The following is a 19695-nucleotide window of genomic DNA, read 5'->3' as shown; positions in this document are numbered from 1 at the left end:
AGGAAAAGCTCGTGGGTGGGCTTACGTTTCCGTGACTCGCGGGAACGGGACGGTTGAGTTTAGGAAAAGGTTGTGGGTGGGCTTACGTTTCCGTGACTCGCGGGAATAACAGGACGGTTGGGTTTAGGAAAAGGTCGTGGGTGGGCTTACGTTTCCGTGACACGCGGGAATAACGGGCCGGTTAAAGACACATGCCACATGTCTCCTGGGTGAAAGTCCTGTGTTTGACCCATCCACCACTTCAACTTCCCTACGCAGAAATTCCCCCTTACATACTACTCGCTAAACCCTGTGTACATGATGCTCTCCCCGGTACGTTGTAGAAACACGCTGAAGGGCGCTTTTTTCGTCGCTTCAGACGCTGACAGCCACTGTCCAAACGATTTTACGAGTTCAGAGTGAGAATGGGTTGTATAGGTAACACGCAGACCCAAACTGAATCTGCAGATTTTTTTTTAAGTTTCTGAGGAGTTTAGCGGACTGTTTTTCTGCTCGGGGTGGAGATGTGTTAACATTCTGAGTTTTATTTTTATTTGCTTGATATCTGCGGAAGATTCTGCGTCCGCAGATTCCCATGTGGCCCTGGTAATTTATGTCCTGTTTTGACAAATGTGCAATCACTACTGAAACTGTGTTTTTTGGTGTCTTTAAAGTCTATGTGGGCTAGGGGTGTTGAAATGAATCATTGCATCGATGCATCGCGATGTGGACCTGGATGATTCTGCACCGATGCAGTGACGGACAATAATTGCTTATTGCCTATGTTTCTCGCTGCTTTGTTTTTGTTTTTGCCTTTTGTCAGCTTTCTGCTGTGTTCAGACTCCGCTACATTCAGGAAGTTTTTTTAAGAGCGAATACAATAAAAAGGGGAGTTCATATATATATCGGACTGCTTGAATTTGTTGATGAAAACCATGTGTAGCAATGCATAATAAAACTGAGGAGGTGGTGCATCCTGACATATCGTTGACAGGATAATCGGAATCGAATCGTGAGACCGGTGAAGATTCACACCACAGCCATTTTGGCTCAGCCACCTCCACGTTTGCATGTTATGTCAGAGGTGAGAGCCGTATGCAGGCAATCCCGGCCCAGACTCTGAGTGTAGCACCCTTATTAATGTGTTTGTCAATGGTTATAATTTCTCCCGTGAGTCATATGTAACTGGTGTTTAAACAGTTAATGGATGACTAATTTCATAAAATAACACAGCTGCAATTGTATATGATTTCACACAAACAAATCCTTACAGTGTGTAAAAAAGCTTTGTGGAAATGTACTTTTAGGTAATCCAATGAGTTTTTTTCTTAAGAAGTAAGAAGTGCTAATCCTTCGCTAATCCAATTGTTTAAAAAAAAATACATATCACCATATTTGGAGATATATGTTTGTTTTTTTGGACAGTGCTGATGTCCATGATGTGCTGTGCTTGAACAGCATTTCAAACAAGTCTTCAACTCAACTCAACTCAAGGTCCACTTACTTGATTTATACTGTAGCTTTCAGCTGCATGCCATGGGATTTATCAGTGGGTGAATTTTGCTCAGTTTGCATGAGTGAAGTGTTAATAAATAAATAAATGCTTAACAAACAAACAAATATAATAATATAATTAATGAATATAACATACATAACATACATACTTCATTTAATTAAATTTAATTACAATTAAATGTAATGTATATGATTGCAATTGTTGTCAGACATTCCTTATCTGCTACAAATGCTTCACAGAAGATATAGTTGCTGACAAACTAACACTAAAAATTGTATCTGCTTCAAACTACATTATGCTTTGTGTTGTAATCCATTAACTAGTTGTGTAAATATTGCATATAAAGGCTATGATGGTGGGATTGATACAAAGAATGAACCCACAGCTGTACTGTGCCATTTCAGAACTGTTCTTTAACACTGCCAAAGCCAGACTCTGCATCGACTATTTTTAACGTGTGATTTTGCAAATATGACATTCTCACATTCTCACAAAAAAAATAAAAAAATAAAGATTCATGAAGTCATGGTGGGAATACAATGTTTCACTCTTGAAATTCAAACGACGGTCAATGGAGATTGATTTAAAAATACATCTTTCATCTTAGCAAGTCTGACAAAGGTGAGGAAAAAAATGAGTCAAAGTGCTTTCATCCTGCACTCCATCCCTGCTTATGAGGCCCACTATGAGAACATAATAAATGCACTGTACACATTATGTAACACTGTAAGCATTATGCTCCACATCATGCTTTATAGTAGAGTGTCACCTTTGTTCTCCATAGGAAGCATGGTTAGTGGAGCTCAATTGTTGCGAACAGCATGCTGTTCCCCCCTGCAATGGAACAATACAGCTGTCAGTGCCGTATCTGTAGTTCAACACGAATTCAACGCTGCCTGGGAGACCTTGGGCTTTCACGAAAAGGGAGACATAAAAAAAGGCAGGAGAGGGAGAAAAAAGTGTGCCGTGTCCAATCCGATGACGGAGAGGATCACTCATCCTTGATGCAACAGCAGAGACTAGTGGCGAAAGACGGCACCGTACAGTAGGCTGACTTTTCTCCCGTTTTTCATTTTCCTCTCTTCCTCATCACCTTTGTTTACCTCTCCTCTCGTTCTCAATCACTCTCCTGTTGTTTCTGCTTTTTTTTCCGTCTCATTCCTCCCATATTCACCTCCCAGACTTGACCTTTTCCTCTGTTTGCAAGATTATTACGGCTACAATTATTAAAGATTACGCCAAGGGAAGAGGAGAGTGTGTGTGTGGGTGTGGGTGCGCGCGCACACACGCACACACACACACACACACACACACACACACACACACACACACACACACACACACACACACACACACACACACACTCACGCACACACACACACACACAAAGCAGCTTTTTATTAGATCTGTACAATAGTGCATATTGACTTTTCATATCACCTAAAGGGCAACACCCATGAAATAGGGGAATTATATTTCTATTGTTTTTTTTTATTGAGTATGCATGTGGGAATTGCTTCCCCCCTTTTCTCCTTCGTTGCTAATTTTACACACAATTTTATATAAGCTGTTAGGGAAAATGAATTAGGCTACTTTTTTCACTTTTCCCTATACTCACCAAAGAGACCATTATGAGAATTTCATCTTGAGTTCACAGCTTGTTTTTGAAAAGTGAAACATGCTTCCCCTCTGTTTTTGCCTCATTCTTTGTATTTCTTGACACACAGAAACACAAACCGTCCCATTTGACTGTGTATTTCGCAGCGTGTTGATGAGCAGAAGCCAAAAGAAAGATGGGGAGGTGGAGAGTGTTCAGCTGTGTGGAAAAATCTGAGCTTAATCAGAGCTGAGGGCAAGCAGATTAATTACACTGCGACTTATACACAAAACACCTAAAGTACACACACACACACACACACACACACACACACACACACACACACACACACACACACACACACACACACACACACACACACACACACACACACACACACACATACATGCATGGACACAAGGGCACACATGTGAGCAGAAGTAGACACTGGTGGCCTTGGCTAATAAAGACAGCATGCTAATGAGCAAGTGTAGCCCCTGTTAACTAAAAAAAAAAAAAGGGAACAAGAAAACAGCCGGGAAACAAATAATTCATAAAGTCATATTGATCTGTGAGTAGAGACATTAAGCCTCCATTAAGGGCAACAAAGGGAAAGCATCACGCTTCATCAACAGGAGAAGCTAAAGGGAGAAATGTGAGATCACAGACAGATTGTCATTAAGGACGTCATGTGACATCCTCGCACATGCACACACTTGTCATGTTTGCACTCATGCACACATGATCACAATGACAGCAACACACACACGCCCGCACACACACACACACACACACACACACACACACACACACACACACACACACACACACACACACACACACACAGACAAACACACACACAGACAGAAAAGTAGACGTGTGCTGCCCTCAGACTGTAACACAGAAGGAGAGGAGGGGAGAGAGAGAGAGAGAAAGAGAGAGGAAACAACAATAATGAAAGATTAAGAGGAGGGGAAGGAGAACAAGAAGGGAGGGCTCCTCTAATAAATCAGAAAAACACGCAGCTCCTGTTTGTTTGGTGATGGACTCAGGCTGAGCTTTTATGAGTGTGCTCCGATCCTGCAGCACGCCGCATGAATACTAAATCTTTACTGTTAAATAGCCATGCTCAGCATGGTCACCATGACGGGACGGGACTGAAGCAAGCACACATTACACACAGAAAGAGAGAACTAACTCAGTGTACATGGATTCAAAGGAAGGTTCTTTGATCCAAAGTACAAAAAAAAAATATATATATATATATATTTTCTCATTTTGTCACTTAAGTGGTATTTAGTCATATGGAAATGCTTTATTACATTGGGTTTTGTGATATCCCTTTTTGAGATTTCTGCCTCCGCCCTATTGATTATGTATTGTTGCATAGTGGCGTAGTGATTGTAACAACTCTCCTTAGTGTAGCCCTGCTTTCCACACTTACTGCATATAGTATTGAATATTGAATACAGGTAAACTAGTCTTTTTGAGTGATGCCTTTCTGAGCAAAGATTGATTTATTATATTGCATGTACATATACAGTATATAGTGATAGATACAGTATGTTAGTTTATGTTTGAAATGTGAAAATGTAAATGTGCGCTTTTCACTTGAGGCAGGATACTTAAACTAGATCCAAAGAATTGGAATAATTTGGAGATTTATCTCATCCATTCATTCAATGAGTTGTGTCTCTGTCACAGCTAAAATGGCTTAAATGAGAAAGAAATCTGCATGTGTTAGAGGTGGCTGGTCAGATAATGTTTTAAACGTACAGTGATTTGAGTGCTACTATCCTAGAAAAAAATAAAAATTTAAATCTATTAAATGAGAAAACAATGGTATCAAAAGACATTCTATAGATGAGTGTGCAGTACAAAGCTAATTTAGAAGGTATGTAGGCCTACACTACACAATACTATTTCTCCATCTTCACACACACACACACACACACACACACACACACACACACACACACACACACACACACACACACACACACACACACAAAAACACGCACGCATGCACACGCACGCACGCACACACACACAGTCATCGGTGCATCAGAATGATTGAGATTGCCCTGGCATAGATCCAAACCTTGTTTTGGGTTTAGCCCATACTGAGAGGAGAGCAGAAGCAGAGAGTGATATACTTCATCCTGGCTCTCATTAGACAACTCGGGGAACACGTCAAACTGCAATTTGTTTCCCTTGCATCCAATAAACAGCTCATTCACCGGTCAATCAGTCACCACAGCGGCAAGTCAGATTAAACCCAGCGGAGGTTGACAGAAGGAAAAGAAAACCAGAGGGGAAAGAGGTTTTAAGGAGAAACCGAGAGGACAGCTGAGACAAAGAAACAAAAACAATAATACTATACATGTCAAATATTTGGTCCTGTTGACTAGATAAGTGATGAGAACACTCATTGGTGGGTCATACGCTGCAGTGTTTCATACTAACACCTTAGAACATACGATGGCACAACGCTGTTTATAATGACAGGACACAACAATATCTGAAATGAGAAAACCTTTACACTGAAAGCAAAATCATTTGAAATCACATGTTGCTAAATCTGTCCCTGTTGTATACAAGACTAGTAAACTCAGTAGGGACTACTTTGTTTTATTATTACTGTAAGTAAAAGCAGTTGGGTATAGTACGAGGACTAGGCACAGCCAAAAATCATTGTGCAGTGGTTGTGTACCGGAAAAAAACGGATAGCTCCAAATACCAAATAATAACTGAACACATTGATGAGGCGTATGTCTATCATGTGCAGAATATAAATCTATATAGGGTTGGATATTGTTTGGATTTTTACGATTCCAATGCCGAACCGGTACTTTTAAAACGATTCCGATTCCTAAACTGATTCTTGAAAAACTGAAAAATTACATCAAAGAAAGGCTCTTTTTTAGTTTCTTTTTTTAATTGAAAATTATTTCAATTTAACAATATATTAACATTTTAAAGTACTTCAATATATAATAAGTAAACCTAAGTAACCTAACAGTGAACGGTTAATATGCTTTTACGTCCGTTTTGGTGAGCCCAGAGGGACAATATGGTATTTTAAAAGTAGCCTACATTTACGGTAGTTAGCTAACGATAGACTACAGAGAAAGTGTGATAGTTTTACGTCCGTTTCGGAGCGACAGAGGGAAAATATTTCAGTCGACACATTAAGTGGAACCGAAATGAGGAACCGAAATTTGCTTCCTAATCCGGTCCGATTCCTACCAGTTGCAGTGGAACCAGGTTTCGGTACCCAACGCTAAGTCTATAGTGATCAGGGTTGGGTATCCGTCCTGCACTGCGCTGTGGCCGGCGAGCGGTGGTGCGGCTCCTCGGTACAGCAGCAATGGCAGCAGCCACTGGACGGCCGCCTCGTCTCGAAAACAACCAATAGGCCGCAGACAGTTAAGAAGAGATCGGCGTTCTGTTCTTTATGCTGGACAGAGTGATCGGATGTTGATCAGATCTCAATGTGGACACAGGAGACACATAATAATAAATGTAATCAAGTTAAATCACATCTAGATACAATCTGGGTATGAGACACATTTTAATTGCAGTTGTAAATAGGGTGTACTTGTAGATCTATAATTTGGAAGCCTTTTGTTTCTTCGTAGAGTGCAGTGACATCAGAGACAGAGAGTAGGATTAGACAAAAACGTGTGCTGACCTGTTGAAATGAAGCTGGGTATGTTTCTGGATACACAGACACTCAAAACATGCTTAACCCAGACGGTCCTTCGCAGAAGAGTGACAGCATCAGTCATTTGTGTGCCCCGAAATGACTCGTTTATGTTGAAGTAACAAAGCCCCATGGATCTTCAGGGCTGCAGAGGACTACTTAACGGTTTAAACATGAAAGTAGAGTGACTCTAACCTGACGCACCAGATGGTTTGTTACACAGAACCATCTGAGAAGCCGTCATTGGAGACTGTTGCAGGCACTTTTAAAAAAATACCTGGCAGGTGATTGGATGAACCATCTGTCTATCACGTCCGCCATTGTTGTTTTAAATGAACAGTTGCGGCCGTCACACACACACCTAAACCACGCCCATAGCTGCCAGTAGCTCCTCCCTGGATGCTGATTGGTTCGGTTCACTTCAACAATCTTTGAGATTATTACTAAGGTGTGCCATATGTGTGAAAAGAAGATATTTTGGGAGTAATGGTGAGAATGTGCAACCTTCAGATGTGTGTGTGTGTGTGTGTGTGTGTGTGTGTGTGTGTGTACAACCATACCAGTGCGGTATGGAGGTCACATGTATGAATGTGTGTCTGGACATGTGTGTATTTGAGTGTGTATGGAGGTGTGTGCTGGAGTGAACACATTTGTTAATAGGTGTGTTTCTGCATGTGTGTCCCTGCATTTTTTGCAGTTTGTCTGTATATTCATGTGCATAATTCTATTGAACTCTGTGTGTGTGTGTGTGTGTGTGTGTGTGTGTGTGTTTGTGTGTGTGTTTGTGTGTGTGTCTGTGAGACGGCTGTTGTCCTTGTCAGAACACCTGCTGTCTCCTCTCCTCCTCTCTCTTCTCCGTCCTTTCTTCCGACACTTCATCATTCACACACACGTACTCCCTCACACACGCTATAAAAAGATTCTACAGTATATACAATTGCAAACACAAGAACATGTCATTCTGAATACATATATGCACACACACACACACACACACATACACACACACACACACACGCACACACGCACACACACGCACACACGCACACACACGCACACACGCACGCACACACGTACACACACACACACACACACACACACACACACACACACACACACACATGAGCGTGCGCACACACACATTGCAGGGGACTTCCCTTGTTGTCATGTCACTACTGTATATAGTTAGATGGATTCAGCACACTCCTGCAAACATACATTGTCACATCCAAAACAGACACTAAAAGCACACACACACACACACACACACACACACACACACACACACACACACACACACACACACACACACACACACACACACACACACACACACACACACCTCCATCTACTGTTTCACTCTATTTTCTATTCTTGTGCCAACTTCTTTCATCCCCTTTTCCCTGATTTTCCACCTTATACCTTTCTCCCACTCCCCCTCCATCTTTCTCTTTTGCTCCTCCACTCCTCCATCCATCCATCCTTCCATCTCCCTCCCTCTCTCATTACCTTAATTAGATCCAGCAGATGAACATCGTCTAGTCTGTTGGGGAGGAGGCTAGGCCTCGGTGATGCAATAAGGCTCATTTGCATCGGCAAAGTTAATTGCGGGAGCGGAGCAGGTGTATGGCAATAATGATCATCACACATGACACTCACCTGTGACCGGCGGCGTATGTGACACACACACACACACACACACACACACACACACACACACACACACACACTGACACATGCATGCAGTCACGTGTTCAGCAACGTGCATATTAGGTTTTAAACATACACACACACTTGCACATGCACCAGGAAATGAGAGAAATCTCAACACACACATTTACATGCACGTACGCAATCATCACTTGTCAGTAAGTTTTTTTATTTCCTAATTAATCCCCAAATTCCTTCTGGTAATATCTATTGGAAGATGGCCAGAGACATTGATATTCCAATGACACCCAGTAGGCAAGCGAAATATCAGTAAAATATGAAGAGCACATTCACATTCGCAATGAAAAATAGTGAATATAAGTCTGGCATCCTGCGTGTGTGATCAAATGTGGCAGCAGGAACACTGTACAGTACAGCGTACTGTGGTGTATTTGTGCTGCACATCCCAGAGATTAGCGGTCTTATTATCTTTTAGCTGTGGCCAGTTAACATGGATGTAGTTCTCATGAATTGCAACCACACCCACTTACTGGAATTATAAGATACTTAATGGCAGGAAGTTCAGAGTGGCAGAGTGTCTGATGCCTTATTGGATGGTTGGTGAATTTATTGATGGCACATTATTAATAGATTGTTCAACAGAACAAAATGGGGGTGCTGGTGATATGTTAGAATTGAACCAGCAGCAAGCTACATTTAGCCATTTCTTCGGAACAGCAACATTACGGATAAATTAAAAAGCAGCTGCAAAGGTAAAATATCACCACAAACCACACCACCAAATGGCACAGCAAAACTCATCCACGTGTCCATTTGCAATAGGTGCTAGAAGCTAGATGACTGACATGCACTTGGCCAACTTGGCGACTTTCTCGCTAGATTAAGCGCCTTTTCAGACCCTCTTAGTGACTTTGTTTCTAAAAAGCATCTAGAAAAGACAAATATAATTCTATAAAAACTGATATTATCACATTTTAGGTATTTAGTAGCCTCAATATGGGTCGGACCTTAACCCCTTACATTGAAAAATGTTGTGTCTAGATGGTAACCCTAGATTTGCGGAAACTCTCGCCGCACGAAGACCTATCCTAACTTTAACCATCCAAAGTACTAGGAACTGAACTAAAACAAACAAACACAGGGGTAATGATGGTTCTACAGATCATTTCACGCATGTGCAAGTTAATTAATTGAAAAACTTTCCTTATCCTTCCACATAAGGAAAGAAAATGGTTCTAGTACAGCTGTTGACTTGTTTTAGCCAACTTTGCCTTCATTTGTGTACAACATGATCTTTTTTGCTTCACTATGAATGCTGTTTTCTGAAACCTGGTACACCAACCCGTTCTCACTCCAAACTCGTAAAATACGGACGTTTGGACAGGGGCTGTCTGAAGCGACAAAAAAAACGCCCTTCAGCGTGTTTGTAGAATGTACCGGGGAGAGCAGCAGCTACACAGTGTTTAGCGAGTACTATGTAAGGGGGAAATTCCGCATAGGGAGGTTGGTCTGGGTGGTGGATGGGTCAAACATGTCCCGTGTCCCGTGTGTGTCTTTAACCGGCCCGGTATTGCCGCGTGTCACGGAAGGCACTTTCTTCTTTAACCGGCCCGTTAATTCCCACGTGTCACGGAAGCGTAAGCCCACCCATGACCTTTTCCTAAACCCAACCGTCCCGTTCTTCCCACGTGTCACGGAATTGTAAGCCAACCCACAAGCTTTTCCTTAACCTAACTGCGTCAAAAGGGATGCCAATAGTCCCCACCGAGCGCGTTTAGTTAAAGTAGTTTAGTTAGTTATATGACGCTAAAGGAGACTTTTAGCGTCAATAACAACGACAAAGGCACCTGACCAAGCGTCCGTATTTTACGAGATGGGAGTGAGAATGTGTTGGGTACACGCTTTTTTTCTCTCTGCGTGTTTATATGAATCCAGTGGCCGGCTCATCTTATTCCCTCACTTTAGTCCTGCTTTTACAGGTGATCACAGTAAGTCGCAAGCTTGAATTATAATTGGACGTGGTAAACACCTCACACTGACACAGGAACAGCACTCTACAGCCTGTAACACCACTGACGTCATTGTTCGGCCTGCACAGAGTTTAACATCAAGCATCGCTGTCAAGAAAGGAAACTTGATGGGTTTGTAATCACCGTCTGACCTGAATAAATTATAGACCTTGAAGTGAGGATCACACATCTGTTTCGCCAGGTTGAGGGCTTGGCGATGTGGCTCACACTTGTGTGTTGCCAGGTTGGGTGGACAGGGTGGTGGTGGTAACGGTTGCACCTACACTAACAGTGTAAGATGGATTTCGCTGTGCATATTTAACACAGTTCCAAGCCATATTTAGATGCACTGAGGTGTGGCATCATTCACACTTAAGATGCAGAGTTTATCTTTCACAGGAACAGGCGCAGAGTGAACATATGAGCTGCTATTTCCCCCTGATTACTATGTGTTCTTGGTCGTGTCCACGCTAATGTGGATACATTTGAACTTACAGTATATGCACTGTAGCTCACTGTGCTTTATTTCATTTTTACAGTAAGTGATCCATTACTTTACACCTACAAGATTCAGACTGATTAAGACTAAGACATACTTTATTGATCCCGCAAGGGGAAATTACAAACTAAGATAAACGGACTACATATAGACAGCTTTCGTTTCAGCTAGTTTGTAAAAATGAGCTATTGGCCGAGCTAGTGTGCTGTGCTTATGTAAAGCATAACAATGGTGAATGAGAGACGGCGGACAGAGCAGATTGAAAAATCGCTTTTCTACATGTTTACATGTTCATGCTTGTTGAACAGGTGTATTAATAAAGTATTGGCATTTTACATGCAAAGGTTTAAGGCCTATTGCACTTACAGTAACAAGTGTACTGGGAGGAGCTCAGCCCCTAAACAGAGCAGGGGAGATGCTGCAGCGTAACCTCCAAGGTTATCAATACTATGGTCTTCTTTACTCACTCGTTTAATACTGACACTGACAGATACAAACATGCACAAACACGATCGAACGCATGATTTTCTCGCTTACGCCTGTCAGATAGCAGCGATAATACGAAGTAACGAGCCGTTAATGTAGTTAAATAATTGCGTAATACTTATAGGTTCTGACAAAAGTTACGTTAAAAGTATTTGCAATGCAATAATCTATCTATCTATCTATCTTTCTAACATGATATTTCAGTACTAACAGGGCCTTGGTTGAAGTCTGCAATCTCTTATGACAGAAAAGATTAGCTGTTCACAAAAACACTTATTTCAAAAAATGTTTATCCTTACAGCACAAAAAGCCAAATGACTGTATAGCCAGGAAATACAGCAGCAGGCCTGTGTTGTGCTGCAGATGAGACGTTATGGAGAAGAAGCGAGGCAGAGTGGAGTTGCTGCAGCCCGTTGGTTTAAGTGTGAGAATTTGAGGATTGACAAAGTGAAAATGTGATGATCACGCCAGATGGCGAGTTTTCCATGTCACTTCAAAAAGGCAGGGACGGCTCTTTGTAGGCATTCTGCCTACTGCTTCTCTTTTCATGTGAGGGTCAGAGGGTCAGCGATGCTCTGTCTGAGCCTCTTCATTAGACTCCTATTTCTTTTCATTATGGATTGCGGTTTTAATTGTCTCTAGGTACTGTACACATATTGTATTTCTGGCTGATTTGCGTTTTGCTTTGTGTCAACACTTTGCTTGGGAGACAAATGGTGGAATTTACTTGAAAAAGTCTTTGCACGAGCAAGGACTTTTCTCACTAGTTGGTATGGCATCTGGTGAGGTAAACAAACTGACAAAGTGTTCGCTTTTTTGAGAATGACAGCCTGCTGATTGTTACACCAACAGTCCAGTATGGCTGTGTGGGCATTTCTGTCACATTCTGAACTTGCAAAGTGAATGCACATTCAAAGTATTTGTAAAAAAAGTCTAGCATTGTTAGTTTGACAGTCTTGCATGTGGATCTGCCTCCTACAATGCACCACTGCATATGTGAACGACAGAGGAGTCTCCGTTAGATATTCATTTCATTTTTTATTTCTTTGCAGTATGGTAAACACACTCACACACACACACAAAGGACCATAAAAGTGAAAAAAGGGAAGGAGATTGAAAATGAAGTCTCCTCCTCGCTTATGTTGACCCATCAGTCAAACAGAGGAAAATAATTTGCCTGCGAAGAACCACACAAACCACAAGTAAACAAGCTCTTTCTCTTTTTTAATGCATTATTTATGGAAAACAGGAGAGGGAGGAGGTGGTGTTGGGTATGGGGGGCAGCTGAGTTGTGTGTGCAGTATTGTCTATGATGTCCTTTGTGTATTATTCATGACTGCGTCTCTGTCTGGTTAACATACTGTATCTCTGCGTACAAGACTCACTCAGTGCTGCTGGTCAGTGAGAGTCCAGGAGGAATCAAGTTCAGGTCTCCTTACTGAGTGTATCGATCAATGCAAATAGAAATATCAAACAGCATCGTATTCATCATATGAGGGATGGACAATGTGCTGATTGGACAATATTTGATTTTTGATCAAAGGCAAATGTTGCTCTACCTGTACTTCATGGCTGTTACCTTCTCCTACCTTTTTATTTTGAGACAAAAATATATATATAGTACATAACACATACCATATACGGTACATACAGACATATTTGGGGATTACTTAATTTTGCCCAAACTCCCCCTGGCCACCAATCTAAACGTACCATGGGATTGACATGTCATAACCAAAAAAACAGATCTCATTCCCCCAAAGTATGCGCTTTTCCAGACATCACTGCCACTGGAGTCGGAGATGTCGAAGAAACAACAAAACGTTTAAATCCTCTTGCTTCCCTTAGTGTGGCAAAATTGTGCCCATGAGTTATGTAAACAAACAAAACAGTAAAGCATGTGTGCTCCATGACTTTATAGTGCATTCAAGTGCACCTTGTAAACTCATTGTGAATTCAGGTGCACCTCATAAACTCTAAGGAACTCAAACTGTTGTTGTAAAGTACCCTTCTAGAATGATTTTAATGCCTATGACTAGCATTATAATCCTTCCTGTTTTCCCATGCTATTGTTTTGATCCAGCACCCATCGCATTTGGGCACTAGGGAAGTCTTTTTCATTATTTCTGTAAAGTATCCTTCTGCCATCTAGTGGCTCTTATAGGGGTATAGCTGCTAGTGCTGGAAAAAACTAAATTTAAATCGAAAAAGTAATCAAATTGTGACACCCCTAATATATATATATATATATATATATATAACTGGTGGACAGGTATGGCATAGCAAGGTTTGAAGAGGTTCATGAAAATGCAGTGGCTAGAGAGAGAGAGAGAGAGAGAGAGAGAGAGAGAGAGAGAGAGAGAGAGAGAGAGAGAGAGAGAGAGAGAGAGGTTTTCAGGCTTAAGAGGAAGAAAACAAGACATGGCAGGTGTTACTGTAACATTCCTAACTCTACACTGATCATTAGGAGCTCCATCGTGTTGGATTGCCTCCTTGACATGTTCAGAAATACCCATCATCCCGATTAGAACAACCTGGTCAGCCACGTCAAGTCAGTCAAAACCAACGTGAAATTCTAAGTGAAAACTTCCAGGTTTTACTTTTTGCCCAGATGGACACAGGCAGCTGTATTCTTATCTTTGGATCAATCCTATTCCTGGGGAGTGGTTGTGACATTAATCGATGACGTTCAAAAATAATGCTTTACAGGTCAAGGAGTGTTCCAATATATTCAACCCCAGACATTTTCATTCTAATGTCTCTATAGCACCAAAGCTAATTCGCACATGAGGAATTGTTTAGGAGTTCAGTTCGCACACATGCGATGAGTAGAGAGCAGGTGACGGATAGCTGTTACTGCAACAACAGGAGGCATCACAACGAAACAATAAGACAGAGGACCCTATCTTGCACCCGGTGCAACGCAAAACCTGACGCAAGTGTCTTTGCTAGTTTATTAAGACGCAGTTGTCAATTTCCCGCCCACGTCGTTGAAATAGCAAATGCACCTGCACCCATCTTTGCACCCATGGGCGTGCTGGTCTTACAGGGAGGTGTGTTCAGGAGAATTCTTGGTGTATTGCTATCTTGAGGCAGATGGAAGTGATCATTGACCAACAAAAACCTGGTCTACAGTCAATAGTGCAGCATTTCATTGTTATTTTAACAGCAAATTAGTAAAATGCACCTAGGCTCATGCACAGCGTGTGCACACTATGCTTGTTACACACACAGGGAAGCACTGCAGCACACAAACATGCAAAAGATTACAAATAAAAATATTACGGTGCAAATCCTCCATCATAATAGCAATGCTCCAAGGTCCAAACGCGCCTGGCTTTTAAAGGGAATGGGAGATGACACTCTGATTGGTTTATTGCATGTTACGCCCAAAACACACCTATGAATTAATGACGACACTAAGTACAACCCTTTTGAACCATGCGCCCGGCGCACGGACCCTTTTTTCCACCATCAAACTAGCAAAAGTGGATTTGGACACGCCCTAAACGCACCTGCGCCATGCGCTTCACGCTGTGCGCTTAGATCGTTAAAATAGGGCCCAGAGACTAAGACATAGGTGAAGTGGAAATAGCGAGGGGGAAGAACTGGAGGTTTAGAGAGGAGAAGGAAAGGAGGATGGAGCAAAAGTTGACTGTCATGTGGTGACGACAGTTAAGTTTAGGCACCAAAACGACAAGTTAAGATTAGAAAAAAGATTGTGCTTTGGAGTTAGAGTTAGAACTCCCAGGACAGGAACATGTGTTTCCTGGATGAAAGTCTTTTGTTTTAACCAGTACACAAACTCCGTTCCTCAGCTTGAAAGTCCTGTGTTTTATGACCCACCTATCCAATCGACATCCTCCATATGCCAGAACGGTTTTATACAGCAGCAATCAACAGTGGTGCATAGAGCTATAAATATGTGAAATACATACAAATTACAGTGCATTACTTTTTGTAGCTACATGTACGAATAGTTCATGAAAACAACCAGATCTCAGAATACTGATTAACTCTAACTCTCCAGGGTCAAAAATGTCACATTACATCCTTTAGATCAGTGGTTCTCATACTTCTTCACATCAAGGTCCCCCAAGATAAGATAAAATAAAATAAGATAGACTTTATTAATCCCACACTGGGGAAATTCCTGTGTTACAGCAGCTCAAAAGAAAAAACAAAAAACAATGTACACACATCAGAATAACACAAATACACATGAAGTAGACATAGGAGAAAAAAACTTGATAAAAAAACTGATACAAATTAGAACACGGACCCCCATCTGATAAGACTTTGTCCCAGGGTCCCCTACCTGATAGATTTTTTACTTTTTTCATTGTGTTACTTATGGATGAAATTATAGTGAAAATATTCCCCTTTTTGCTGGGGACCCCCTGGAACCTCTTCAAGGACCCCTGGGGGTCTCCGGACCCCACTTTGAGAACCACTGCTTTAGATAATGAGGTTTACAAAAATGTTGAAAAACTAAAATGTGCTTATAGCATAACCTCAGAACAATGGTCAGGGTTGTAGATCTGATGTTAGTATCTGTGTTTTTTGTTGCATGACCTAAAATGCTGTCTCCCAACTGAGCCCGTGCAGTTAAACCCTCCCAGTTTTAGGCCTATCTAATCCTCTCTGTAACGCCTGAGTCATTTGGTGAGAGCTGGAGGAGGATGTTATTTTTGGAGGTGCGCATTGGATTGCCTTTGTTGGCTTCTAGGTAGAGTCAAAGGGGCTATGTGCTATGATTAGCATTGTTTTAGTCTGAGAGGAGAAACAGCAGTAGCAGGAATTAGCTGTGTTTGCACAGCTGTTAAAGTAATGCTACCTCATTCCTCTGCTCCGGAGGCAGGGCCTGCAAGCTGCAAGGATGATAACACATTGTCCTCCCGAGGCTCTTATCAATTTAGTCCTCCCACTGTAATGAATTAAAACAAAATCTTGTTCAAAGTGTATTTTGCTTATTTTAGCTGTGGCATTCTTCCTTCAACCATTTACTTTTTCTAAAGAACTACTTTTAGCACTCCAACCGTTCATCTACTTCTCATCACTCTATCGGTGAGCTGTGAACACTGTTTAGCAAACTAACAAGAGGTGTAAGTTTCCTAGGAGTTGGTGGAGACCCAAACAGAGCGAAAAGGAGAGTTAAATATTGGACTTACATTTGTCAGGTGATGAGAAACACAACTCAAACACAACTTGAAAGCTAATTTTGCAGAACAATGGTCAGGGTAGACATAACAACTTTACTGTCAGATGCTATGTTTTAAGCTTGGCTTTAAACATAGGCCTAAACTGCAGCTTTAAGGTAAAAAAGTTGCATAATGTTGCTTTCTGTACTTGTTACTTGTTATTAACATATCAAATTTATAGTAGTCCTTGCCGTGAAAAGATGAAATTCCTGGTAATGCTGCCCAAAAGAGCCATTATTATTAAAAATATAATTAAACCAGTCGCACACCACTATGTAGTCCACCAAGTGACATGTTTCTACTATTTCTCATTAAAGTAGAGCTAATACTTAGTATAGCCTATCATGATTACTGAAATTGTAAATTATGGAGAATTTATTACAGCAATATTGCCAGCTCTGATTCCCTCTATCATCTGCACCGCTCTTTGAATAGATTCTATTTTAAAACAGAATATCGCTCACGTATTGGCTTTTTAAGTAGCTTTCATTCTGATGTCTATGACATGAAAGTTGGCTCTCTGCACGGTCTGACACCGTCTGGCTCTGTACCGACACACTAATGAGAGATTGGGACATCGACACCGGGTTCAGAGTGTGCAATGACTCACAGAGAAAAATGGCCCATCATGAGATCCGTTACTGCTCTCATTCCGCCTTTGAGCCAGAGAGTTTAGTTTTTCTCATTAAATGAATAACATCACAGTATTACCCTGTTCAGAGGTATTATAAAATCTTATGTTTCCCAAAGCTGCTGAAATAAAAGGACTCGCTGTCAAATTTTGGTCCACTCCAACTCATAATGTAACCAAGAGGGTGACATAGCCAGCCAGGAAGGATTGAGATGAGCAAGACAAAATAGGAGGGGGAGTTAGGGGGGTGTGATAGAAACAGATCGGTGTGCTAATGCTAATTTCCTTTAGTTCTTCCCCATTGATGGGGGGATAAACAGGAAGCGTTGTGGTAAATTCCGCCTGAAGAGTGTGATTGCTGACAGGCCTGACCCCTGCGCTCTCTGCATGTTTCCCCATAACTCATAATTAACGCTGACATTAGAGCATCCCTAGAGGCCCGTCCGGCTTTATTTCCCTGCCCGCCAGAAACTGGGCAGCGGCAGCAAGGCCCCTGGACCCGAGCCCAGTTCTATGATTTAGCTGGAGAGAGAGTGATAGCGAGATGAGAGGATCGAGGGAGGTGGTGGAGGAGATGAGGGGGTAGAGGGGTACCCTGACCACACTTTGGGGGTTTAGGGCTGTTATGGATATGGCTGTGGTAATTACTCAGCGCTTGTTATTGCCCACGCTACCACACCTGCGCCCGGCAAAATGCCGGTACAGCGCCGGAAGGCGTCCGACAACATCTGAAGAATGTCAAGAATGGCATCAAGCTAGATTAGCAGAGTACAGCGAGAGATATTTAAACAGGAAAAAAAATCTTTTAAATTAGGTTACTTTGTAATCACACAAACCTTAGCAGTTGATGGCTTTACGTTGTTATGTGTTATTTTGGACAGGCGAGTTTGGCGCAGTCCTTTTATTTGGGAAAATAAATGAGCACCTGTTCTTCGACGTGTCAAATTCAATCTCACGGCTCGTTAGCGGGGCCCCTGCCCAATAACCCAGCTTTAGCACTGCTTTGGCTCCTAATTCCCATCTCTGGGCTGTCACACAGTGTCATCGCCACAGTCATTCATGTTTTTATTCATTTCACATTTCATCATTTATTTATCGCCTAGCCTGGCTGGCACACTAACACTAGGACCACAGACAGGAAGATATGGAGGGGCTGACAGAAGATAACATTATTTATCTGGAAAACCCGCTGACCACTGACAGGGAAGGCAGCAGCAACTGAGGAGAAGCAAACTTTTCCACAGAAATTCTCAGTTTTCAAGTAGCCACTCATAACTGTGAGACAATTTTTAATGTAAAGGGAAGACGTGTTGGTACGTTTTCCTGGATCTGATTTTATTCCATGCTGATATGATAATTGGATTTTTAGCTTGATTGGTAGCATGGTGCGAGTTTAAACATGACTTAGAGTCTACAGTCACACTAGTTGCTCTGTGAGGCTGGAATGGCCATTGTAAAAAAAGAAAACTGTTAGATAGATAATCAGTTGTAGTCAGTGAAATAATCAGTCAGAGGGTGGTGCCAGTCAGAATGAACACCCTTGGCAACCTATGTCAGAGTGGTTTGTCATGTTGTGAGCATGAAAGTGTGTGGCAGTATTACATACTGTCTTAGCATAAGGAACTACATTTTATGACAGTGGTTCCTAAACCTTTTCACGTGAAGGACCCGTAAACTGACACAAATTAGACCACGGACCCCCATTTTGTCCTAGGGTCCCCCATCTGAAAGGATTTTGGCTTTTAGATGTTTTATTACAAAAAAAGTGTATAAAAGCCATGACCAAAATAGTCATACATTCTCTCATTGTGTTACTTATGGATGGAGTTATGGTGAAAATAAAATAATTTCCCTTTTTGCTGGGAAACCCCTGGAACTGCAGCAAGGACCCCAGGGGTTTCCCAGACCCCATTTTGATAACCAGTGTTTCATGATATCACATGTATTGTTTGGTGAAAGAGATGTAAGAAATATAGTCTGTAGTCATTCAGACTTAAAGTGTTTATAATATGGATGGTACTGGCTGTCATTTCTGTACAGTTTAAACATCATCAGTGCTTTCATCATTGCTTAGCACTTTTAGTGTAGCGCATTAGCATGCTAACCTTCACTATTTTTTTTTTTTTTTCACAAAACAAGAAGTGCACCTGAGACTGATTAGAAGTTTTACGTTTTTTGCTAAACTTTGACCTTAAACTTTGAGTTGTTTCTTATTTAAAGCTAAGCACTATAGAAATCAACCATCAGCCATTATCAACCACGAACCAATGATCAACATTTATAACTACGTTATTACAACATATGAAGAATAAACACCACACAAAGGGATTTTTCATAGCCTGGCAAACCAGAGTTTGTTTGTATTTGTGGCTTATGAGCAGGCCTACACGGAATCTACAC

The 19695-nt window shown here is 41.6% G+C and overlaps 1 long non-coding RNA gene across 1 annotated transcript; it reads right to left on the bottom strand.

Moving 5' to 3' along the window:
* Positions 1-1252: 1252 nt before the first annotated feature.
* Positions 1253-19098, bottom strand: LOC116044079. The gene is made up of 3 exons (XR_004103600.2): positions 18933-19098; positions 7695-7697; positions 1253-1264 (listed from the first exon to the last, which is right to left on the bottom strand). It is a non-coding gene; the product is annotated as an uncharacterized LOC116044079 (long non-coding RNA).
* Between the last annotated feature and the right edge of the window lie 597 nt (positions 19099-19695).

The sequence above is a fragment of the Sander lucioperca genome, chromosome 15 (genome assembly GCF_008315115.2).
Source record: "Sander lucioperca isolate FBNREF2018 chromosome 15, SLUC_FBN_1.2, whole genome shotgun sequence".
Classification (NCBI taxonomy): Eukaryota; Metazoa; Chordata; class Actinopteri; order Perciformes; family Percidae; genus Sander; species Sander lucioperca.
Note: the sequence above shows the minus strand (reverse complement) of the source record. Positions and strands in the feature narration are given on the sequence as shown.